The sequence below is a fragment of the Anthonomus grandis genome, chromosome 5, assembly GCF_022605725.1.
Source record: "Anthonomus grandis grandis chromosome 5, icAntGran1.3, whole genome shotgun sequence".
NCBI lineage: Eukaryota > Metazoa > Arthropoda > Insecta > Coleoptera > Curculionidae > Anthonomus > Anthonomus grandis.
The window spans coordinates 2,824,069-2,851,615 of NC_065550.1; the positions used below are offsets into that span (position 1 = coordinate 2,824,069).

Below are 27,547 nucleotides of genomic sequence, written 5' to 3' on the forward strand. Positions count from 1 at the left end.
TAAAGTCACGTGACTTCCATAACTTTTTTGCTATGGGTCCGATTGGGTTCAAATTTGGTATTTGGGGTTTATTTAGGATGCAATTGTTGATTTCTTACAAAATTTTAAAATATTAAGTTCTAGGGTCACGTGATTATCTAAATTTCCTATTCGATTGAATTTGCTATTAGATGTTTTGTATATATTTATCGATAATATTTTTTATTACCCTATTCCTTTTATCTTAATTAGTTAAATTATTTCTTAAATTTGCCTTTAAAAAAAAATTAAAAAATCATCGGTTTGAATACATAGGCTTTAAAGGGAACTTATCTTCTTTCATAATATTGTAGCATTATTATAGATTTTGAAAAATTTTGTCATTAAGCTTTTTCATTACTTTTTAAATGATCTTTAGCTAGAAAAAAGAAATTTTGAATTTGGAACATGTTTTGAAAAAAATTTCATTTTGTGCCGGATTTTGTTCGAAAATCGAAAAATGCAAAGAAATAGGTTTTCTGTTCATTTTAGAGTCAAATCGATAATAACCTTTTTGAAAGGTATCCTGAAGTAGTACAAGATAGAAAAATAAAAAGTTGAAATTTTTCCATAGGGCTCTTGATAATTCGATATTTATGTTTAATAGTTTTTTCCAATTTTCTCCGATTGTATAATAGCTAGAACCGATTCGTTTTAACGCACGGATACCTCGTAATATTCCCGAAAACTTTTGTTTAAGACAAAAAGTTGTCAGAGTTATATTTTATTTTTAAAAAAATAAAAACCATTTTTTCGCAATTTTTCATGGCTATACCCCTTTCGATTTTCGGCCAAAAAAAAAAATTTTTTTTCTTGGGTTTTTTTACTTGAATTTGCCAACTTAGGGCTTACATTATAATTTGTCAATAATTATTTTAAGAAAAAAAAATGATACCGTGGGAAAAAACCAGTTTTCTTTTGTTTTTTCCCACATTTTTACTAATCTCTCGGCTTCTATAGCTTCGATTCAATTCATTGATGGTTTCTTTTATTTCTTATTCTCCTCCTCTCAATTCTTTTGATATTTTATTACTATTACATTTCAAAATAAAAAGAAAAATTAAAACAAGTCGACGTAAAATCCCTGTTTGTTCTATTTCAAGAAATAGACCCTTATGGGAACTTCTCTCTGAATTTGGTATTTATGGTTTATTTAGGATACAACTAATAAATTATGACAGATAACTGACATTTGAGTTTCAGCCCAGGTCACGTGACTACCGTAACTTTTTTGCTATTGGTCCGATTCTGTTGGAATTTGGTATTCAGGCTTAATTTAGAATACAATTAATATATTTTGACAGATATTTGAAATATAAGACAGTATATCGACACACAACGCGACTATATAACAAATTATGGTTCTTTGAAGCATGATACCCCAACCACTGGTCATCTCTTTCCTTGGCATATAAACGTTGGTACACCTGATAATTTTTGTTTTGTTTTAAGAAATCCTCTAAGGCCCATCACTGACAGGACTTAGAGGTTCCAAACTGGTCCCCACGGACCAAAAGTATAGGAGCGAAGCGACTATACTTGTTATATAGGAGCGTCTGCGACTATATTATGCACGCGGGCCCGGGTCCGAAAAATCGTGTTTTTTTGGAAATAAAAATTCATATCTTTGGCTGTATGGCTAGCGAAACGATGAAATTTGGCATAGGGTCTCTCAATACATTGGGAATGATGGATCCGTAAACGAATTTTTTTTCCGGTACCACCAAACGGAGCGGTACTGTCTCAAATTCAAAAATTCGTAAAAAAATTGGTAAAAATCGAGTTGCTCACGAGATCTCAATTTTAAAGCGTTCAATCGAGTTGAAATTTTCAGGATATATGGGTTCTTGGGGCTTACGTGTCTGTATACTTTTTGAGCCCGATCGGTATACAGGGTGAGTTGTTATAAGCGAACAAAAGTGACTAAAAAAAAAATTCAAACTTCTCCAGAGGCTAAAAAAAAATTTTTATAAAAAAAGTGTTTCGGCGAAAAGACTTCATTTTATAAGAGATTTAACATACTTGGAGCTTTTTTTTGTAAAAAATTTATTTTACGAGTTCTGGCATTTTCAGTTTTTTGGGATTTTCCGCCAAACGATACTTATTTTGGGAAAATTTTTTTTTTCAAAAAATAACTTCATCTTTTACCTTTTATATGCCATATAACCGAAATTTTTGGGAACCATACAGGGCGAGCAATAATGAACTTTACCCATGAAGGTCCGACCCGAAAATCACATTTTATTTAATAACTTTTTCGTAGTAGCATCTGGACCATTTATATTCTCAGGCATTAAATACTTTAATAACCCCAATATTTATGTAAAATTACAATCTTCCAACATTAATAGGTTCTGAGCAATTCGAATTTTCGCGTTTAATTCATTTGCCACGTCCCTGTACATGGTGAAAAGATCAGACATCATCTAAAAGATCCGAAATTTTGTTTTACAACACATACTAAAATTTCAGGGTTCCAGCGATAGTACAAGTACCCGAAAAATGCGATTTTATGAAAAAAGTCCATTTTTTTGCGTTTTTGCAGGTAATTGGAGGTGTCAACCTAAACTCTGATGAAATGGCTGGTGGGAACAATACTTTGACGCATGGTGGATACAAATTTTTTGCTCGTGACAGGTGGCCGGGACTTGGTTGGGTTTTTTGTAAAATTATGAATGAAAATGAACCGGAAACGATCAGGGAAAGGAAGCACCGAATCAGAAAATGAATGGGCTTTCCGAATCTGTGCATATCAATAGGGGAAATTGTGTATTGCGGCCAGGAAAATTCGGCAAACATTTTGACGTCTTCGAAAAATGCCGTTTTTTTGAAATGTCAGTGGTTTTATACCGGGGTGAGACGAAATGAAATTTGCCCGATTATTTTATTAAAATTATTCGAATATATACACGGGTCAGTCGTAATGATCTATTTAATTTAAAATAAAAATTTCGATATTAGGTGAGTTTTTACTATTTAGTTTATTATTAATATATGTTAATAATTCTTAAACATTGCTTTTGGGATATAAATAAAAATTTTTTGAAATTATTGATTTTTAAGGTTAGTCGAGTATCATAACTTTTTTGGTATTGGTGCGATTTGGTTGAAATTTGGTACCTAGTACCTATTTCGGATAAGATTAATAAATTTTTACAGATATTTGACATGACTATGTTTTAAGGTCACGTGACTACCTTAACTTTCTTCCTATTTGTCCGATTTGATTGAAATTTGGTATTTGGGGTTTATTTAGGATGCAATTATTAATTTTTGACAGATATTTGACATTTCACTTCCGGGTCACGTGACTATTGTAACTTTTTTGCTATGAGTCCGATTGGGTTCAAATTTGGTATTTGGGCTTTATTTAGGATGCAATTATTAATTTTTGACAGATATTTGACATTTGACTTCCGGGTCACGTGACTATTGTAACTTTTTTGCTATGAGTCCGATTGGGTTCAAATTTGGTATTTATGCTTTATTTAGGACACAATTAATAAATTTTAACAGATAATTGACATATTGAATGTTAAAGTCACGTGACTTCCATAACTTATTTGCTATTGTTCCGATTGGGTTGAAATTTAGTATTTAGGCTTTATATAGGATGCAAGTAATAAATTTTGACAGAAATTTGACATGTTGAATTTTTTAAGTCACGTGACTTCCATAACTTTTTTGCCATTGATCCGATTGGGTTCAAATTTGGAATTTGGGGTTTATTTAGGGTGCAATTGTTGATTTTTTACAAAATTTTAAAATATTGAGTTCTAGGGTCACGTGACTATCAAAATTTCCTAATTGATTGAAATTGGTTATTAGATGATATGTATATATTTGTAGATAATATTTTGTATTACCCTATTCCTTTTATCTTATTTTGTTAAATTATTTCTTAAATTTGCCTTTAAAAAAAAATTAAGAAATCATCGGTTCGAATACATAGGCTTTAAAGGGATCTTATGTTCTCTCGTAATATTGTGGCATTATTATATATTTTGAAAAATTTTGTCATAAAGCTTTTTTATTACTTTTTGAGTGGTCTTTAGCCAGAAAAAAGAAATTTTGAATTTGGAGCATGTTTTGAAAAATTTTCATTTTGGGCCGGATTTTGTTTAAAAATCGATAAATGCAAATAAATAGGTTTTCTGTTCATTTTAGAGTCAAATCGATAATAACCTTTTTGAAAGGTATCCTGAAGTAATACAAGATAGAAAAATAAAAAGTTGAAATTTTTCCATAGGGCTCTTGATAATTCGATATTTATGATTAATAGTTTTTTACAATTTTCTCCGAATCTGTGATAGCTATAATCAATTAGTTTTAACATTCGAATACCTCGTAACATTCCCTAGAACTTTTGTTTAAGACAAAAAGTTGTCAGAGTTATAGTTTATTTAGAAAAAAATAAAAACCATTTTTTCACAATTTTTCATGGCTATACCCCTTTCGATTTTGGAGCAAAAAAAAAAATTTTTTTTCTTGGGTTTTTTTTTACTGGAAATTGCCAACTTAGGGCTTACATTATAAGTTGTCGGTTATCATTTTAAGAAAAATAATTCTACCGTGGGAAAAAACGAGTTTTCTTTTATTTTTTTTTACATTTTTACTAATATCTCGACTTCTATAGCTTCGATTCAATTCGTTGATGGTTTCTATTATTCTTTATTCTCCTCCTGTTAATTCTCTTTATATTTTATTACAATTGCCTTTCGAAATAAAACTGAAAAATTTTAAAAATCGACGTAAATACATAGACTCTTATGGGACCTAATTTTACCTTTATATTGTGCCACTCGTATAAATCGTGGAAATTTTTGTTATTAGGCTTTTTTGCTAGTTTTTGAATGGTCTTTAACCAGAAAAAAGAAATTTTGAATTCGGAGCATATTTTGAAAAAATTGTCATTTTGACCCCGGATTTTGTTCGAAAATCGAAAAATGCAAAGAAATAGGTTTTCCGTTCATTTTAGAGTCAAATTGGTAATAATCTTTTTTAAAGATATTCTAAAGTAGTACAGGATAGAAAAATAAAAAATTTAAAATTTTCCATAGGGCTCTTGATAATTCGATATTTATGATTAATAGTTTTTTACAATTTTCTCCGATTGTATAATAGCAAGAACCGATTCGTTTTAACGCACGGATCCCTCGTAATATTTCCGAAAACTTTTGTTTAAGACAAAAAGTTGTCAGAGTTATATTTTATTTATAAAAAAATAAAAACCATTTTTTTTAATTTTTCGTGGGTATACCCCTTTCGATTTTCGACCAAAAAAAAAATGTTTTTTTCTAGGGTTTTTTTTGTAAAAATTACAAGTTTAGGGCTAAAACTAAAATTTGTCATAAATTATTTTAAGAAAAAAAATTATACCGTGGGAAAAAACCAGTTTTCTTTTGTTTTTCCCACATTTTTACTTATATCTCGGCTTCTATAGCTTCGATTCAATTCGTTGATAGTTTCTTTTATTTTTTATTCTCCTCCTGTCAATTCTTTTGATATTTTATTACTATTACATTTTAAAATAAAAAGAAAAATTGAAACAAATCGACGTAAAATCCCTGTTTGTTCTATTTAAATAAATAGACCCTTATGGGAACTTCTCTCTGAATTTGGTATTTATGGTTTATTTAGGATACAACTAATAAATTATGACATTTAAGTTTCAGCCTAGGTCACGTGACTACCGTAACTTTTTTGCTATTGGTCCGATTCTGTTGGAATTTGGTATTCAGGCTTTATTTAGAATACAATTAATATACTTTCACAGATATTTGAAATATAAGACAGTATATTGACACACAACGCGACTATATAACAAATTATGGTTCTTTGAAGCATGATACCCCAACAACTGGTCCTCTCTTTCCTTGGCAGATAAACGTTAGCCTCACCTAAGTACACCTGATAATTTGCGATTTTTTTTAAGAAATCCTCTAAGGCCCATCACTGACAAGACCTAAAGGTTCCAAACTGGTCCCCACGGACCAAAAGTATAGGAGCGAAGCGACTATACTTGTTATATAGGAGCGTCTGCGACTATATTATGCACGCCACCTCGGGTCCGAAAAATCGTGTTTTTTTGGAAATAAAAATTCATATCTTTGGCTGTATGGCTAGCGAAACGATGAAATTTGGCATAGGGTCTCTCAATACAATGGGAATGATGGATCCGTAAACGAATTTTTTTTCGGGTACCATCAAACGGAGCGGTACTGTCTCAAAGTCAAAAATTCGTAAAAAAATTGGTAAAAATCGAGTTGCTCACGAGATCTCAATTTTAAAGCGTTCAATCGAGTTGAAATTTTCAGGATATATGGGTTCTTGGGGCTTACGTGTCTGTATACTTTTTGGGCCAGATCGGTATACAGGGTGAGTTGTTATAAGCGAACAAAAGTGACTAAAAAAAAAATTCAAACTTCTCCAGAGGCTAAAAAAAAATTTTTATAAAAAAAGTGTTTCGGCGAAAAGACTTCGTTTTATAAGAGATTTAACATACTTGGAGCTTTTTTTTGTAAAAAATTTATTTTACGAGTTCTGGCATTTTCAGTTTTTTGGGATTTTCCGCCAAACGATACTTATTTTGGGAAAATTTTTTTTTTCAAAAAATAACTTCATCCTTTACCTTTCATATGCCATATAACCGAAATTTTTGGGAACCATACAGGGCGAGCAATAATGAACTTTACCCATGAAGGTCCGACCCGAAAATCACATTTTATTTAATAACTTTTTAGTGGTTGCACCTGGACAATTTATATTCTCAGGCATTAAATACTTTAATAACCCCATTATTTGTGTAAAATTACAATCTTCCAACATTAATAGGTTCTGAGCAATTCGAATTTTCGCGTTTAATTCATTTGCCACGTCCCTGTATATGGTGAAAACATCAAACAACATCTAAAGGATCCGAAATTTTGTTTTACAACACATACTAAAATTTCAGGGTTCCAGCGATAGTACAAGTACCCGAAAAATGCGATTTTATGAAAAAAGTCCATTTTTTTGCGTTTTTGCAGGTAATTGGAGGTGTCAACCTAAACTCTGATGAAATGGCTGGTGGGAACAATACTTTGACGCATGGTGGATACAAATTTTTTGCTCGTGACAGGTGGCCGGGACTTGGTTGGGTTTTTTGTAAAATTATGAATGAAAATGAACCGGAAACGATCAGGGAAAGGAAGCACCGAATCAGAAAATGAATGGGCTTTCCGAATCTGTGCATATCAATTGGGGAAATTGTGTATTGCGGCCAGGAAAATTCGGCAAACATTTTGACGTCTTCGAAAAATGCCGTTTTTTTGAAATGTCAGTGTCTTTATACCGGGGTGAGACGAAATGAAATTTGCCCGATTATTTTATTAAAATTATTCGAATATATACACGGGTCAGTCGTAATGATCTATTTAATTAAAAATAAAAATTTAGATATTTGGTGAGTTTTTACTATTTAGTTTATTATTAATATGTGTTAATAATTCTTAAACATTGCTTTTGGGATATAAATAAATTTTTTTTGAAATTATTGATTTTTAAGGTTAGTCGAGTATCATAACTTTTTTGGTATTGGTGCGATTTGGTTGAAATTTGGTACCTAGTACCTATTTCGGATAAGATTAATAAATTTTTACAGATATTTGACATGACTATGTTTTAAGGTCACGTGACTACCTTAACTTTCTTCCTATTTATCCGATTTGATTGAAATTTGGTATTTGGGCTTTATTTAGGATGCAATTATTAATTTTTCACAGATATTTGACATTTGACTTCCGGGTCACGTGACTATTGTAACTTTTTTGCTATGAGTCCGATTGGGTTCAAATTTGGTATTTATGCTTTATTTAGGATGCAATTATTAATTTTTGACAGATATTTGACATTTCACTTCCGGGTCACGTGACTATTGTAACTTTTTTGCTATGAGTCCGATTGGATTCAAATTTGGTATTTATGCTTTATTTAGGATACAATTAATAAATTTTAATAGATAATTGACAAATTATATTTTAAAGTCACGTGACTTTCATAATTCTTTTCCTATTGATCCGATTGGGTTGAAATTTTGTATTTAGGCTTTATTTGGGATGCAAGTAATAAATTTTGCCAGAAATTTGACATATTGAATTTTAAAGTCACGTGACTTCCATAACTTTTTTGCTATTGATCCGATTGGGTTTAAATTTGGAATTTGGGGTTTATTTAGGATGCAATTGTTGATTTTTTACAAAATTTTAAAATATTAAGTTCTAGGGTCACGTGACTATCAAAATTTCCTATTTGATTGAAATCTGCTATTAGATGATATTTATATATTTATAGATAATATTTTGTATTACCCTATTCGTTTTATCTTAATTAGTTAAATTATTTCTTGAATTTGCCTTTTTAAAAAACATTAAAAAATCATCGGTTCGAATACATAGGCTTTAAAGGGAACTTATCTTCTTTCATAATATTGTAGCATTATTATAGATTTTGAAAAATTTTGTCATAAAGCTTTTTCATTACTTTTTGAATGGTCTTTAGCCAGAAAAAAGAAATTTTGAATTTGGAGCATGTTTTGAAAAATTTTCATATTGGGCCGGATTTTGTTCGAAAATCGATAAATGCAAATAAATAGGTTTTCTGTTCATTTTAGAGTCAAATCGATAATAACCTTTTTAAAAGGTATCCTGGAGTAGTACAAGATACAAAAATAAAAAATTGAAATTTTTCCATAGGGCTCTTGATATTTCGATATTTATGTTTAATAGTTTTTTACAATTTTCTCCGATTCTGTGATAGCTATAATCAATTCGTTTTAACATTCAGATACCTCGTAACATTCCCGAAAACTTTTGTTTTAGACAAAAAGTTGTCAGAATTATAGTTTATTTAGAAAAAAATAAAAACCATTTTTTCACAATTTTTCATGGCTATACCCCTTTCGATTTTGGAGCAAAAAAAATTTTTTTTTTCTTGGGTTTTTTTTTGCTGGAAATTGCCAACTTAGGGCTTACATTATAATTTGTCGATTATAATTTTAAGAAAAAAAATGGTACCGTGGGAAAAACGAGTTTTCTTTTATTTTTTTTCACATTTTTACTAATATCTCGACTTGTATAGCTTCGATTCAATTCGTTGATAGTTTCTATTATTCCTTATTCTCCTCCTGTTAATTCTTTTTATATTTTATTACAATTGCCTTTCGAAATAAAACTGAAAAATTTTAAAAATCGACGTAAATACATAGACTCTTATGGGACCTAATTTTACCTTTATATTGTGCCACTCGTATAAATCGTGGAAAATTTTGTCATAAAGCTTTTTTATTAGTTTTTGAATGGTCTTTAACCAGAAAAAAGAAATTTTGAATTCGGAGCATATTTTGAAAAAATGGTCATTTTGACCTCGGATTTTGTTCGAAAATCGAAAAATGCAAAGAAATAGGTTTTCCGTTCATTTTAGAGTCAACTTGGTAATAATCTTTTTTAAAGATACTCTGAAGTAGTACAGTATAGAAAAATAAAAAATTGAAATTTTTCCATAGGGCTCTTGATAGTTCGATATTTATGTTTAATAGTTTTTTCCAATTTTCTCCGATTGTATAATAGCTAGACCCGATTCGTTTTAACGCACGGATATCTCGTAATATTCCCGAAAACTTTTGTTTAAGACAAAAAGTTGTCAGAGTTATATTTTATTTATAAAAAAATAAAAACCATTTTTTTGAAATTTTTCGTGGGTATACCCCTCTCGATTTTCGACCAAAAAAAAATTTTTTTTTTCTTGGGTTTTTTTTGTGAAAATTACAAGTTTAGAGCTAAAACTAAAATTTGTCATAAATTATTTTAGGAAAAAAAATGATACCGTGGGAAAAAACCAGTTTTCTTTTGTTTTTCCCACATTTTTACTTATATCTCGGCTTCTATAGCTTCGATTCAATTTATTTATGGTTTTTTTATTTCTTATTCTTCTCCTGTCAATTCTTTTGATATTTTATTACTATTAAATTTTAAAATAAAAAGAAAAATTAAAACAAATCGACGGAAAATCCCGTTTGTTCTATTTCAATAAATAGACCCTTATGGGAACTTCTCTCTGAATTTGGTATTTATGGTTTATTTAGGATACAAGTAATAAATTTTCGCAGATAACTGACATTTAAGTTTCAGCCTAGGTCGGGTGACTACCGTAACTTTTTTGCTATTGGTCCGATTCTGTTGGAATTTGGTATTTGGGGTTTATTTAGAATACAATTAATATACTTTCACAGATATTTGAAATATAAGACAGTATATTGACACACAACGCGACTATGTAACAAATTATGGTTCTTTGAAGCATGATACCCCAGCAACTGGTCCTCTCTTTCCTTGGCAGGTAGACGTTAGCCTCCCTGACTCACCTAAGTACACCTGATAATTTTTGATTTTTTTTTTAAATTCCCTTATGGCTTTTCACAGACAAGACCTAAAGGTTCCAAACTGGTCCCCACGGACCAAAAGTATAGGAGCGAAGCGACTATACTTGTTATATAGGAGCGTCTGCGACTATATTATGCACGCGAGCCCGGGCCCGAAAAATCGTGTTTTTTTGGAAATAAAAATTCATATCTTTGGCTGTATGGTTAGCGAAACGATGAAATTTGGCATAGGGCCTCTCAATACATTGAGAATGATGGATCCGTAAACGATTTTTTTTTCCGGTACCACCAAACGGAGCGGTACTGTCTCAAAGTCAAAAATTCGTAAAAAAATGGGTCAAATTCCTTTCAGACGCGAGAACTCAAATAAAAAGCCTTTAAAAGACTTAAAATTTTTAGGACATAAGGGTCGGTGGGGCCTTAAGAACTGTATACTTTTTGGGCCAGATCGGTATACAGGGTGAGTTGTTATAAGCGAACAAAAGTGACTAAAAAAAAAATTGAAACTTCTCCAGAGGCTAAAAAAAAATTTTTATAAAAAAAGTGTTTCGGCGAAAAGACTTCGTTTTATAAGAGATTTAACATACTTGGAGCTTTTTTTTGTAAAAAATTTATTTTACGAGTTCTGGCATTTTCAGTTTTTTGGGATTTTCTGCCAAACGATACTTATTTTGGGAATTTTTTTTTTTTCAAAAAATAACTTCATCTTTTACCTTTCATATGCCATATAACCGAAATTTTTGGGAACCATACAGGGCGAGCAATAATGAACTTTACCCATGAAGGTCCGACCCGAAAATCACATTTTATTTAATAACTTTTTAGTGGTGGCACCTGGACCATTTATATTCTCAGGGATTAAATACTTTAATAACCCCATTATTTGTGTAAAATTACAATCTTCCAACTTTAATAGGTTCTGAGCAATTCGAATTTTCGCGTTTAATTCATTTGTCACGTCCCTGTACATGGTGAAAAGATCAGACATCATCTAAAAGATCCGAAATTTTGTTTTACAACACATACTAAAATTTCAGGGTTCCAGCGATAGTACAAGTACCCGAAAAATGCGATTTTATGAAAAAAGTCCATTTTTTTGCGTTTTTGCAGGTAATTGGAGGTGTCAACCTAAACTCTGATGAAATGGCTGGTGGGAACAATACTTTGACGTATGGTGGATACAAATTTTTTGCTCGTGACAGGTGGCCGGGACTTGGTTGGGTTTTTTGTAAAATTATGAATGAAAATGAACCGGAAACGATCAGGGAAAGGAAGCACCGAATCAGAAAATGAATGGGCTTTCCGAATCTGTGCATATCAATAGGGGAAATTGTGTATTGCGGCCAGGAAAATTCGGCAAACATTTTGACGTCTTCGAAAAATGCCGTTTTTTTGAAATGTCAGTGTCTTTATACCGGGGTGAGACGAAATGAAATTTGCCCGATTATTTTATTAAAATTATTCGAATATATACACGGGTCAGTCGTAATGATCTATTTAATTTAAAATAAGAATTTAGATATTTTGTGAGTTTTTACTATTTAGTTTATTATTAATAAATGTTAACAATTCTTAAACATTGCTTTTGGGATATAAATAAAAAATTTTTTGAAATTATTGATTTTTAAGGTTAGTCGAGTATCATAACTTTTTTGGTATTGGTGCGATTTGGTTGAAATTTGGTACCTAGTACCTATTTCGGATAAGATTAATAAATTTTTACAGATATTTGACATGACTATGTTTTAAGGTCACGTGACTACCGTAACTTTTTAACTATTGGTCTGATTTGATTGAAATTTGGTATTTGGGGTTTAGTTAGGATGCAATTATTAATTTTTCACAGATATTTGACATTTGACTTCCGGGTCACGTGACTATTGTAACTTTTTTGCTATTGGTCTGATTGGGTTCAAATTTGGTATTTGGGGTTTATTTAGGATGCAATTATTAATTTTTCACAGATATTTGACATTTGACTTCCAGGTCACGTGACTATTGTAACTTTTTTGCTATGAGTCCGATTGGGTTTAAATTTGGTATTTGGGCTTTAATTAGGATGCAATTATTAATTTTTGACAGATATTTGACATTTGACTTCCGGGTCACGTGACTATTGTAACTTTTTTGCTATGAGTCCGATTGGGTTCAAATTTGGTATTTATGCTTTATTTAGGACACAATTAATAAATTTTGACAGATAATTGACAAATTATATTTTAAAGTCACGTGACTCTCATAATTCTTTTGCTATTGATCCGATTGGGTTGAAATTTAGTATTTGGGCTTTATTTAGGATGCAAGTAATAAATTTTGCCAGAAATTTGACATATTGAATTTTAAAGTCACGTGACTTCCATAACTTTTTTGCTATGGGTCTGATTGGGTTCAAATTTGGAATTTGGGGTTTAATTAGGATGCAATTGTTGATTTCTTACAAAATTTTAAAATATTAAGTTCCAGGGTCACGTGACTATCAACATTTCCTATTCGATTGAAATTTGCTATTAGATGATATGTATATATTTATATATAGTATTTTGTATTACCCTATTCCTTTTATCTTAATTAATTAAATTATTTTTTAAATTTGCCTTTCAAAAATAAATTAAATAATCATCGGTTCGAATACATAGGCTTTAAAGGGAACTTATCTTCTCTCGTAATATTGTGGCATTATTATAGATTTTGAAAAATTTTGTCATAAAGCTTTTTCATTACTTTTTGAATGGTCTTTAGCCAGAAAAAAGAAATTTTGAATTTGGAGCATGTTTTGAAAAATTTTCATTTTGGGCCGGATTTTGTTTGAAAATCGATAAATGCAAATAAATAGGTTTTCTGTTCATTTTAGAGTCAAATCGATAATAACCTTTTTGAAAGGTATCCTGAAGTAATACAAGATAGAAAAATAAAAAGTTGAAATTTTTCCATAGGGCTCTTGATAATTCGATATTTATGATTAATAGTTTTTTACAATTTTCTCCAAATCTGTGATAGCTATAATCAATTAGTTTTAACATTCGAATACCTCGTAACATTCCCTAGAACTTTTGTTTAAGACAAAAAGTTGTCAGAGTTATAGTTTATTTAGAAAAAAATAAAAACCATTTTTTCACAATTTTTCATGGCTATACCCCTTTCGAATTTGGAGCAAAAAAAAATTTTTTTTTCTTGGGTTTTTTTTACTTGAAATTGCCATCATAGGGCTTACATTATGATTTGTCGATTATAATTTTAACAAAAAAAAATGGTACCGTGGGAAAAAACGAGCTTTCTTTTATTTTTTTTCACATTTTTACTAATATCTCGGCTTCTATAGCTTCGATTCAATTCGTTGATGGTTTCTATTATTCCTTATTCTTCTCCTGTTAGTTCTTTTTATATTTTATTACAATTGCCTTTCGAAATAAAACTGAAAAATTAAAAAAATCGACGTAAAAACCCGGTTGTGTTATCCCTATACATAGGCTCTTATGGGACCTTATTTTTTCCTTTATATTATGGCACTCGTATAAATCGTGGAAAATTTTATCATAAAGCTTTTTCGTTAGTTTTTGAATGGTTTTTAACCAGAAAAAAGAAATTTTCAATTTGGAGCATATTTTGAAAAAATTCTTATTTTGAGCCCGGATTTTGCTTCAAAATCGAAAAATGCAAAGAAATAGGTTTTCCGTTTATTTTAGAGTCAAATCGATAATAACCTTTTTGAAAGGTACTTAAAAGTAGTATAGGATAGATAAATAAAAAATTTAAATTTTTCCATAGGACCCTTGATAATTCGATATTTATGTTTCATGGTTTTTCTTTATTTTCTCCGATTTTATGATAGCTAGAACCGATTCGTTTTAACGTACGGATACCTCGTAATATTTCTCATAACTTTTATAAAAGACAAAATGTTGTTAGTCTTATAGTTTATTTTAAAAAAAATAAATACCGTTTTTTCGAAATTTTTTATGGCCGTACCCCTTTCGATTTTGGAGCAAAAAAAAATTTTTTTTTTCTTGGGTTTTTTTACTTGAAATTGCCCACTTAGGGCTTACATTATAATTTGTCAATAATTATTTTAAGAAAAAAAAATTATACCGTGGGAAAAAACCAGTTTTCTTTTGTTTTTTCCCACATTTTTACTAATATCTCGGCTTCTATAGCTTCGATTCAATTCATTGATGGTTTCTTTTATTTCTTATTCTCCTCAATTCTTTTGATATTTTATTACTATTACATTTCAAAATAAAAAGAAAAATTAAAACAAATCGACGTAAAATCCCTGTTTGTTCTATTTCAAGAAATAGACCCTTATGGGAACTTCTCTCTGAATTTAGTATTTATGGTTTATTTAGGATACAACTAATAAATTATAACAGATAACTGACATTTGAGTGTCAGCCTAGGTCATGTGACTACCGTAACTTTTTTGCTATTGGTCCGATTTTGTTGTAATTTGGTATTCAGGCTTTATTTAGGATACAATTAACATATTTTAACAGATATTTGAAATATAAGAGAGTATTTTGACACACAACGCGACTATATAATAAATTATGGTTCTTTGAAGCATGATACCCCAACAACTGGTCCTCTCTTTCCTCGGCAGGTAAACGTTAGCCTCCCCGACTCACCTAAGTACACCTGATAATTTTTGATTTTTTTTTTTTAATTCCCTTATGGCTTTTCACAGACAAGACCTAAAGGTTCCAAACTGGTCCCCACGGACCAAAAGTATAGGAGCGAAGCGACTATACTTGTTATATAGGAGCGTCAGCGACTATATTATGCACGCCACCTAGAGCTCGCGCGACCGTGTTTTTTGGGATATAAAAATTCATAACTTTGGCTGTATGGCTAGTGAAACGATGAAATTTGGCATGTGGCCTCTCAATACATTGGGAATGATGGATATGTAAACAATTTTTTTTTCCGACACCCGCGACGGGAGCGGTTGCGAGTTGAAGTCAAAAAATGGTAAAAAAGCCGGTCAAAATCGAGTCAGACGCGATAACTCAAATTTAAAGCCTTTAATCGACCTGAAATTTTCAAGACATAAGGGGTCTTGGGTGGTTCATGTCTGTATACTTTTTGAGCCAGATCCGTATACAGGGTGATTTATTATAAGCGATCAAAGTTGAGTAAAAAAAAAATTCAAAATGGTCCAGAGGCTAAAACATAACTTTTATAAAAAAAGTTTTTCGGCGAAAAGACTTAGTTTTATAAGAGAAATAACATACTTAGAGCTTTTTTTTCAAAAAAATTTTTTTAACAAGTTCTGGCATTTTCAGTTTTTTTGAATTTGCCGCCAAACCAAACTTATTTCGGGAAAAAAAAAATTTCAAAAAAAAGCTTCATCTTTTATCTTTCAAATGCCATATAACCGAAATTCTTGTGAACCATACAGGGCGAGCAATAAAAAAATTTTCCCATGAAGGTCCAAAAAATTGAAAAAAAAAAAATACATTTTATTTAATAACTTTTTAAGGGTGGCACTTGGACATTTCAAACTTTCAACATTTATAATACTTTTTAAGAGCTTTTTTCTGATATACTCTACAGTCATCTACGTAGAGTAGTTTTTGCTCTACACCTTTTTTTAACTTTGACGCTTAATACTGGAATACCTATGCAACGTACGAAGACTATTTTTGCCTTCAGACACGCGGAATTTATCTGGCTATAATCCACTAAATACCGTTTTGTTTCAAGTAAAACAATTTTCCAAGAAAATTCAATTTTCTATAAAAAGTGCCAAAAATCAGTCAGTGGAATGCTGAACACCCCCGGTGCGGGGCTATCAGGGTACAATAAGTAAGTGGTCTAGCACCCAACAAGCACGTCACCCAGGCAATGAAACCTGCGCTTTTCGACCGTTTCCGTTCGAAAATAAGACCCTTTTTATAATCGAAATTTGACTACTAAAACCACCTGGAATCGGTCCAGAATTGATGTTAAACTGTTCCTAAGGCTTTATACTATTTTTTCATGTACAAATCATAAGGTAAAAATCTTTTTTTATACCCTAAAACATCGTCTGAAAATGGTCGATTTTGACGTCTACGGGCGATTTTAATGCCGACTTTTACCGCAGTTTTGATGACATCAGTGACATGACGTCAACGTGAATGAATCGTCTCGGTCTTGCTTCTTATTTTCGTTGATAAAATACTTAAATTAGCTCAGAATTTCCCGAAATCGGTATGGAATAATTCTAGAGACTCTGGAGAATCCGATTATGTGCATATCTTTTACCAAGTCGCCTTCCTTTAGCTGTGATCATTCGACAAAGTTGAAGAATTTACCGTGTTTTCATGCGACGGAGGGACTCATACATGGCATTTTGGGTGCGGGAGTGAAAGTTTAATTACTATTTATTTATTTTAACACAAAATCTAACTCTGGACTGTGGATCATTGTTATTATTTGAATTGTGAAGAAAACGCAAGCGTTAAAGGTAGGCCTTAATGTAATATGAGGAGCTTCAATGACAACCTAACCTCTACATGTATTATGTAAATAAATAACAAGACCAAAAAGGAGAAAATATTGAACTTATTAGTTAGAATAAGGCCCAAAATGTGAAAGATTGGCAAATTTCCGCTTAACTAAACGCTGTAAATGTTATATTACACCTTGCATATAAGCATATAATCAGTTTTCACCCAAGAGGTGTGTAACCTTAAAAGAGTAAGGAAATTTAACTACAGTTGTGTCCCTAGTCAAATATGAATAACAAATAGATATCTGTATGGTCTAACAATTAGCATCCATGCAAGGGTATCTTAATGGTTTTGCTCATGACTGGCAGCAGGCCACTTAGTCTGAATGCTCAGGTCAGCGAGATGCCAGGCTTTAAAACATCTAAGAGGATAATCGAAGCAGTAGATAGCATCCAGTTGTGGCACTATCGAAGGGGAGGAATGCAGATTCTGGCAGCTAGATGTTTCAAGTGTTGAGTTGATGATAAGGTGGAAGATGGTGGTGAAAAGAAGCGGAAAAAGCCAGTCCAAAACTGGAGAGACTTTTTTTTATCTTATTGTTGTTGTTCTATATTCTATATTATTTAGATACCAAAGATAGTTTCCTTACAGAGAAGTATTTATATATCATATAGTTTAGTACATATTAAACATCATATTAGTGATTACTCCACACACAAAATTGTACAATTTTCATTTTACGAGAAATAGAGAACATATATATATACAAATTTTTATAGGATACACAAGGTTAAGTGTGGGGTTTCCTTCTTTGCTCCCAAACTCTATAATGCTCTCCCTTCTACCATTAAACTGTTACCTACCAAGTTTTTTACTGCAATATAAATTTACTATAAAACAATATCTATTGAAAAAATGTTTTTTCTCAATACTAGAATATCTAAATGATGATTTCTCATATATGTAATTATAATATAAAACTTTTAGGCTTTAAATCCTTTGATTAATAATAATATTAAGAAGTGTAAAGATTTTCTCTGCGACATATGTGAGCACCTTTGTGTATATGGCATTAACAAATTATGTTTATGTTTAAATTAGGTGTAACAACAGCTGTTTTTGTAAAATGTCTCTTTTCTATCTCATAAAGTGATATGTAAGTGTAACATAAGTGCATGAAATAAAGATGATTTTACTTAATTATTTAACTGTGTTCACCATTTATTTTTCCTACCTTAAAGATTGAAATAATATAGAGGGTTGGGTTGGGTTAGAAGGGCAGAAAAACCTATAAACTTACTGGGTTTTTATGTAAACATTACAGCTATGTGGGGTTAGAGTCTGATAATGATGAGTGAACTTATCGAAACACATAAACTTGGAATATTTAAGAGAATTGGGTAAGTATTCTAAGGGTAAGTATAAATTGTAAAATAGCTAATGTAACAAAAATATTATAAATGATTTAACATATTTATTTGACCGAGAGCATTTTGAGAAACTAAAAGATAATTGTAAGTGTGCTTCAAGGGTTAGTCCTCGGATTTTTGTTGTCCTCTTTTTCAGCTAGCATACCAATTTGACAACCAGATATGTTTGCTGTTCTTCAAGACATTGTAACTTTTTAATGACCTAAGTACATATCTTAAAAGACTTTCTAAATAAATTAAAAACATTGATTTAACAGATATTATTGAGACAGTTTTCTAAGAGCTACTGTTTATAAGTGGCGATCAGTTTAAATTTGTACACTTAATGCAAAATATTTCATAGACAGTCCTATTTATACCTGAATATTCTTACACACTTAAGAACTGCCTTATTCTTTTGCTTAATTATAAAAGATGTATTATAAATACTGTCTATGAAATATTTTGGATTAAGTGTACAAATTTAAACTGATTGCCACTTATAAACAGTAGCTCTTAGAAAACTGTCTCAATAATATCTGCTTTATATGAGAGTAAAGATTGTTTGCCTAAAAAGTGTAAATTTTAATTGTATGTTTTGAAATGTAAACTATCTATTATAGACATTTTGATGAAAATTAAAGATATGTATAAAATGGATAATAACTGTATGCTAATGACTGGAAAGTAATATAGAGCAAATTTGGTTTATGCCTTAAGGAATGGTATCTTGAATAAAACTCAACCTTTATTATAGATCATTTTTCTCTTTAATTATTAAAAGTAAATAACTGTATGACAAAAGTTGATAAAACAATAAACAGGTTATGGAATATAAATATGAAATAAGTTTTATTTTCTACCCAACAATAGGGTTTTTAGCTCCAATTGAAAGATTCTCGTGCCTTTTTGCCTATTCAAGGTTTGAAACAAATAAAAAATATATAATTACATATGTATATTTCATTCAAATAACATTAAGTATATAAATTATAAATGCATCCAACTTCTGGTGAAAAAATCCAGTATTAAGTGAAACTTCATTGAAATATTGCTCCATTCCACAACAAAGAAGTTGATTGTCTACAGTTTGTGTCACAGCTCAGTTATTAGATTCCTGTTTACTTCTAATTTTTATTTCCTTCCTCATATGATTGCACCTACTCCATCAAACACATTTCATGATCTCTGGGGAATCCTAACATACTTCATGTAACTTATTTATTTCTGGTTGTGTAGTCTAATCAACAGTAAAGACAGGCAGTTCTTCCTGGTTTCCCAATTTCATCAATATGGTAATCTCAATGATTTCTTGATGGATGTCCTTAAGTACATGGTCTGAGCCCCATCAAACACATTTCATGATATCTGCGGAATCCTACCATACTTCAATTAGCTTATTTATTCCTGGTTGTGTGGTATACTAAACAGCAGTTAAAACATGCAATTCCTCCTAGTTTACAACTAATGGGTCCCACAGCCCTTGAATTGTTGACCAGGATGAAAACAAATCATACTGTGTAATCATTCTAGGTACACAAAAGTTCACACACGCAAGATATATGTAAACTTGAATGAAGTTATGAGATTTTTATCAGTCTTATTTAGCAAAGTCAATATTTTTTTCATATATATTTCCACAATACAAGCTGAGTATACATATTTATTTATATAAAACTGCAAAATGAAAATGAACAACCAAGTCGAGAACGCAGCATATGTCGGTTGACAGCAACCACAATATATAGTCCGTGCTCCCTGTTATTCAATCAATATAATGCCTGTTTCACACGCCTTTACTCAAGCTGCGTATCGGATGCGTTTTGGTAGATCCGTTTACGCTTTGAAAGGGCGACTCTGCCGAGACGTTCAATTTTGATTTATTTACAAATGTGAATATTTTATTTATGTGATTGATTTATTGTTTCAAATATGTATAGACGCCGTTAATAATTATATAAATGCATTATTAGACTTTTCCCCCTATATTGTAGTCTTTTACTTATATAAATTTAATAAATTAATAAATTAACAACTTTCTCAGTCGGTGCTAAAGAAGTGGATCCAATGTTTAAATAATTAGTGGAATAGAAGGTAAAATCCATTTTAGGTCGTTTTGAGACAACTCATCTTTTTGGGAATAATAACTCATAAGCTCTTAAAAATTTGTTATGAAATCAAGTTGCCCAAAGGTTTCATTAACAAGTTCATTACTTTTTTGTTGTTCACTATTTCTTTCGTCTGGACTTTTTCGTTTGGAAGTGGTACTTTTTGTGTTAAATATGCAGGTAAATTTGGAAAAATTTGAGGCACTGCTGAGCAAACTAATCTTGCTTTAACTTTAATCTTAGTGAGTGTGCTATCAGGTAAAAGTTAATCATCTTCACGGATAATATAATTCCGGTCAAAATGCTTAGCACAAACCACAGAATATTGAGTAGGAGCCTAATTATCTCTAGGTATGGCTTTTAACCATTTCATTTTAAGTTGTTCATCTTTGGGAAAGCCAAAATCAGAAATACTTGTCTCCCCTGCTTTTAAACTACTTTTGTAATTAGATTTACATCCGGGAACAGAGCAGGGACTTGGCATGTTCAAAGGATTCGAATGAAACTTTTTTATGTAATTAACAACTTTTTTGCTATTGATCCGATTGAGATGAAATTTGGTATTTGGGGTTTATTTAGGATGCAAATAGTAAATTTTGACAGATAATTGAAATTTGAGGTTCAGGTCACGTGACACCGTAACTTTTTTGCTATTGATCCGATTGGGTTGAAATTTGCTATTTAGAATTTATTTAGGATGCAATAAATATACGTTGACAGATATTTGACATATAACACATTATATTGACATACAACGCGACTATATAACACATTATGGTTCTTTGAAGCATGATACCCCAACAACTGGTCCTCTTTTTCCTTGGCATATAAACGTTGGCCCCCTGACTGACCAGACTTAAGTACACCTGATATTTTTGGATTTTTTTAAGAATTCCTATATCGCTCTTCACAAACATGACCTAAAGGTTCCAAACTGGTCCCCACGGACCAAAAGTATAGGAGCGAAGCGACTATACTTGTTATATAGGAGCGTCTGCGACTATATTATGCACGCGACCTCGGGTCCGAAAAATCGTGTTTTTTTGGAAATAAAAATTCATATCTTTGGCTGTATGGCTAGCGAAACGATGAAATTTGGCATAGGGTCTCTCAATACATTGGGAATGATGGATCCGTAAAGGAATTTTTTTTACGGTACCACCAAACGGAGCGGTACTGTCTCAAAGTCAAAAATTCGTAAAAAAACGGGTCAAAATTCATTTTTGCACGAGATCTCAATTTTAACGCTGTCAAAAAAATTGAAATTTTTAGGCATAAAAGACTTTATAGTAATTCATGTCTGTATACTTTTTGGGCCCGATCGGTATACAGGGTGAGTTGTTATAAGCGAACAAAAGTGACTAAAAAAAAAATTCAAACTTCTCCAGAGGCTAAAAAAAAATTTTTATAAAAAAAGTGTTTCGGCGAAAAGACTTCGTTTTATAAGAGATTTAACATACTTGGAGCTTTTTTTTGTAAAAAATTTATTTTACGAGTTCTGGCATTTTCAGTTTTTTGGAATTTTCTGCCAAACAATACTTATTTTGGGAAAATTTTTTTTTTCAAAAAATAACTTCATCCTTTACCTTTCATATGCCATATAACCGAAATTTTCGTAAGCCATACAGGGCGAGCAATAATGAACTTTACCCATGAAGGTCCGACCCGAAAATCACATTTTATTTAATAACTTTTTCGTAGTGGCACCTGGACCATTTATATTCTCAGGCATTAAATACTTTAATAACCCCATTATTTATGTAAAATTACAATCTTCCAACATTAATAGGTTCTGAGCAATTCGAATTTTCGCGTTTAATTCATTTGCCACGTCCCTGTACATGGTGAAAAGATCAAACAACATCTAAAGGATCCGAAATTTTGTTTTACAACACATACTAAAATTTCAGGGTTCCAGCGATAGTACAAGTACCCGAAAAAAGCGATTTTATGAAAAAAGTCCATTTTTTTGCGTTTTTGCAGGTAATTGGAGGTGTCAACCTAAACTCTGATGAAATGGCTGGTGGGAACAATACTTTGACGCATGGTGGGTACAAATTTTTTGCTCGTGACAGGTGGCCGGGACTTGGTTGGGTTTTTTGTAAAATTATGAATGAAAATGAACCGGAAACGATCAGGGAAAGGAAGCACCGAATCAGAAAATGAATGGGCTTTCCGAATCTGTGCATATCAATTGGGGAAATTGTGTATTGCGGCCAGGAAAATTCGGCAAACATTTTGACGTCTTCGAAAAATGCCGTTTTTTTGAAATGTCAGTGGTTTTATACCGGGGTGAGACGAAATGAAATTTGCTCGATTATTTTATTAAAATTATTCGAATATATACACGGGTCAGTCGTAATGATCTACTTAATTTAAAATAAGAATTTAGATATTAGGTGAGTTTTTACTATTTAGTTTATTATTAATAAATGTTAACAATTCTTAAACATTGCTTTTGGGATATAAATAAAAATTTTTTGAAATTATTGATTTTTAAGGTTAGTCGAGTATCATAACTTTTTTGGTATTGGTGCGATTTGGTTGAAATTTTGGTACCTAGTACCTATTTCGGATAAGATTAAGAAATTTTTACAGATATTTGACATGACTATGTTTTAAGGTCACGTGACTACCTTAACTTTCTTCCTATTTGTCCGATTTGATTGAAATTTTGTATGTGGGGTTTATTTAGGATGCAATTATTAATTTTTCACAGATATTTGACATTTGACTTCCGGGTCACGTGACTATTGTAACTTTTTTGCTATGAGTCCGATTGGGTTCAAATTTGGTATTTGGGCTTTATTTAGGATGCAATTATTAATTTTTGACAGATATTTGACATTTTACTTCCGGGTCACGTGACTATTGTAACTTTTTTGCTATGAGTCCGATTGGGTTCAAATTTGGTATTTATGCTTTATTTAGGACACAATCCATAAATTTTGACAGATAATTGACAAATTATATTTTAAAGTCACGTGACTTTCATAATTCTTTTGCTATTGATCCGATTGGGTTGAAATTTAGTATTTGGGCTTTATTTAGGATGCAAGTAATAAATTATGACAGAAATTTGACATATTGAATTTTAAAGTCACGTGACTTCCATAACTTTTTTGCTATTAATCCGATTGGGTTCAAATTTGGAATTTGGGGTTTATTTAGGATGCAATTATTGATTTCTTACAAAATTTTAAAATATTAAGTTCTAGGGTCACGTGACTATCAAAATTTCCTATTTGATTAAAATTTGCTATTAGATGATATGTATATATTTGTAGATAATATTTTGTATTACCCTATTCCTTTTATCTTAATTAGTTAAATTATTTCTTAAATTTGCTATTCAAAAAAAAAATTAAAAAATCATCTGTTCGAATACATAGGCTTTAAAGGAAACTTATCTTCTTTCATAATATTGTAGCATTATTATAGATTTTGAAAAATTTTGTCATTAAGCTTTTTCATTACTTTTTGAATGGTCTTTAGCCAGAAAAAAGAAATTTTGAATTTGGAGCATGTTTTGAAAAAATTTTCATTTTGGGCCGGATTTTGTTCGAAAATCGAAAAATGCAAAGAAATAGGTTTTCTGTTCATTTTAGAGTCAAATCGATAATAACCTTTTTGAAAGGTATCCTGAAGTAGTACAAGATAGAAAAATAAAAAGTTGAAATTTTTCCATAGGGCTCTTGATAATTCGATATTTATGATTAATAGTTTTTTACAATTTTCTCCGAATCTGTGATAGCTATAATCAATTAGTTTTAACATTTAAATACCTCGTAATATTCCCTAGAACTTTTGTTTAGGACAAAAAGTTGTCAGAGTTATAGTTTATTTATAAAAAAATAAAAACCATTTTTTCGCAATTTTTCATGGCTATACCCCTTTCGATTTTGGAGCAAAAAAAAAATTTTTTTTTTTTGGGGTTTTTTTTACTGGAAATTGCCAACTTAGGGCTTACATTATAATTTGTCAGTTATCATTTTAAGAAAAAAAAATTATACCGTGAGAAAAAACCAGTTTTCTTTTGTTTTTCCCACATTTTTACTTATATCTCGGCTTCTATAGCTTCGATTCAATTCGTTGATGGTTTCTTTTATTTCTAATTCTCCTCCTGTCAATTCTTTTGATATTTTATAACTATTACATTTTAAAATAAAAAGAAAAATTAAAACAAATCAACGTAAAATCCTGTTTGTTCTATTTCAATAAATAGACCCTTATGGGAACTTCTCTCTGAATTTGCTAATAAATTATGACAGATAACTGACATTTGAGTTTCAGCCCAGGTCACGTGACTACCGTAACTTTTTTGCTATTGGTCCGATTCTGTTGTAATTTGGTATTCAGGCTTTATTTAGGATACAATTAATATATTTTAACAGATATTTGAAATATAAGACAGTATATTGACACACAACGCGACTATATAACAAATTATGGTTCTTTGAAGCATGATACCCCAACCACTGGTCATCTCTTTCCTTGGCATATAAACGTTGGTACAGCTGATAATTTTTGTTTTTTTTTTAAGAATTCCTTTATAGCCCTTCACAGACAAGACCTAAAGGTTCCAAACTGGTCCCCACGGACCAAAAGTATAGGAGCGAAGCGACTATACTTGTTATATAGGAGCGTCTGCGACTATATTATGCACGCGAGCCCGGGCCCGAAAAATCGTGTTTTTTTGGAAATAAAAATTCATATCTTTGGCTGTATGGTTAGCGAAACGATGAAATTTGGCATAGGGTCTCTCAATACATTGAGAATAATGGATCCGTAAACGATTTTTTTTTCCGGTACCACCAAACGGAGCGGTACTGTCTCAAAGTCAAAAATTCGTAAAAAAATGGGTCAAATTCCTTTCAGACGCGAGAACTCAAATAAAAAGCCTTTAAGAGACTTTAAATTTTTAGGACATGAGGGTCGGTGGGGGCTTAAGAACTGTATACTTTTTGGGCCAGATCGGTATACAGGGTGAGTTGTTATAAGCGAACAAAAGTGACTAAAAAAAAAATTCAAACTTCTCCAGAGGCTAAAAAAAAATTTTTATAAAAAAAGTGTTTCGGCGAAAAGACTTCGTTTTATAAGAGATTTAACATACTTGGAGCTTTTTTTTGTAAAAAATTTATTTTACGAGTTCTGGCATTTTCAGTTTTTTGGAATTTTCTGCCAAACGATACTTATTTTGGGAAATTTTTTTTTTTCAAAAAATAACTTCATCCTTTACCTTTCATATGCCATATAACCGAAATTTTCGTAAGCCATACAGGGCGAGCAATAATGAACTTTACCCATGAAGGTCCGACCTAAAAATCACATTTTATTTAATAACTTTTTAGTGGTGGCACCTGGACCATTTATATTCTCAGGGATTAAATACTTTAATAACCCCAGTATTTGTGTAAAATTACAATCTTCCAACTTTAATAGGTTCTGAGCAATTCGAATTTTCGCGTTTAATTCATTTGCGGCGTCCCTGTACATGGTGAAAAGATCAAACAACATCTAAAGGATCCGAAATTTTGTTTTACAACACATACTAAAATTTCAGGGTTCCAGCGATAGTACAAGTACCCGAAAAATGCGATTTTATGAAAAAAGTCCATTTTTTTGCGTTTTTGCAGGTAATTGGAGGTGTCAACCTAAACTCTGATGAAATGGCTGGTGGGAACAATACTTTGACGCATGGTGGATACAAATTTTTTGCTCGTGACAGGTGGCCGGGACTTGGTTGGGTTTTTTGTAAAATTATGAATGAAAATGAACCGGAAACGATCAGGGAAAGGAAGCACCGAATCAGAAAATGAATGGGCTTTCCGAATCTGTGCATATCAATTGGGGAAATTGTGTATTGCGGCCAGGAAAATTCGACAAACATTTTGACGTCTTCGAAAAATGCCGTTTTTTTGAAATGTCAGTGTCTTTATACCGGGGTGAGACGAAATGAAATTTGCCCGATTATTTTATTAAAATTATTCGAATATATACACGGGTCAGTCGTAATGATCTATTTAATTTAAAATAAAAATTTCGATATTAGGTGAGTTTTTACTATTTAGTTTATTATTAATATATGTTAATAATTCTTAAACATTGCTTTTGGGATATAAATAAAATTTTTTTGAAATTATTGATTTTTAAGGTTAGTCGAGTATCATAACTTTTTTGGTATTGGTGCGATTTGGTTGAAATTTGGTACCTAGTACCTATTTCGGATAAGATTAATAAATTTTTACAGATTTTTGACATGACTATGTTTTAAGGTCACGTGACTACCTTAACTTTCTTCCTATTTGTCCGATTTGATTGAAATTTGGTATTTGGGGTTTATTTAGGATGCAATTATTAATTTTTGACAGATATTTGACATTTGACTTCCGGGTCACGTGACTATTGTAACTTTTTTGCTATAAGTCCGATTGGGTTCAAATTTGGTATTTGGGCTTTATTTAGGATGCAATTATTAATTTTTGACAGATATTTGACATTTGACTTCCGGGTCACGTGACTATTGTAACTTTTTTGCTATGAGTCCGATTGGGTTCAAATTTGGTATTTATGCTTTATTTAGGACACAATTAATAAATTTTAACAGATAATTGACAAATTATATTTTAAAGTCACGTGACTTTCATAATTCTTTTGCTATTGATCCGATTGGGTTGAAATTTAGTATTTGGGCTTTATTTAGGATGCCAGTAATACATTTTGACAGAAATTTGACATATTAAATTTTAAAGTCACGTGACTTCCATAACTTTTTTGCTATTGATCCGATTGGGTTCAAATTTGGAATTTGGGGTTTATTTAGGATGCAATTGTTGATTTTTTACAAAATTTTAAAATATTAAGTTTTAGGGTCACGTGACTATCAAAATTTCCTATTCGATTGAAATTTACTATTAGATGATATTTATATATTTATAGATTATATTTTGTATTACCCTATTCCTTTTATCTTAATTAGTTAAATTATTTCTTAAATTTGCCTTTTTAAAAAACATTAAAAAATCATCGGTTCGAATACATAGGCTTTAAAGGGCTACATAGGCTTAAAACTTATCTTCTTTCATAATATTGTAGTATTATTATAGATTTTGAAAAATTTTGTCATAAAGCTTTTTCATTACTTTTTGAATGGTCTTTAGCCAG

General features: G+C 31.0%; 2 long non-coding RNA genes across 3 annotated transcripts; one reads left to right on the forward strand and one right to left on the reverse strand.

Annotated features, from left to right (window-relative positions):
- The first annotated feature begins 1,255 nt into the window (after positions 1-1,255).
- LOC126736198 (uncharacterized) lies at positions 1,256-26,782 on the forward strand. Its single transcript, XR_007660623.1, has 3 exons — positions 1,256-2,655; positions 11,638-12,185; positions 26,659-26,782. It is a non-coding gene; the product is annotated as an uncharacterized LOC126736198 (long non-coding RNA).
- On the reverse strand, positions 10,459-26,031 carry LOC126736199 (uncharacterized). 2 transcript variants are annotated; one of them, XR_007660625.1, is made up of 3 exons: positions 25,623-26,031; positions 21,304-21,969; positions 10,459-10,482 (listed from the first exon to the last, which is right to left on the reverse strand). It is a non-coding gene; the product is annotated as an uncharacterized LOC126736199 (long non-coding RNA). The 2 variants fall into 2 exon arrangements; XR_007660624.1 differs by lacking the exon at positions 10,459-10,482 and adding an exon at positions 13,174-15,123.
- Positions 26,783-27,547: the final 765 nt, after the last annotated feature.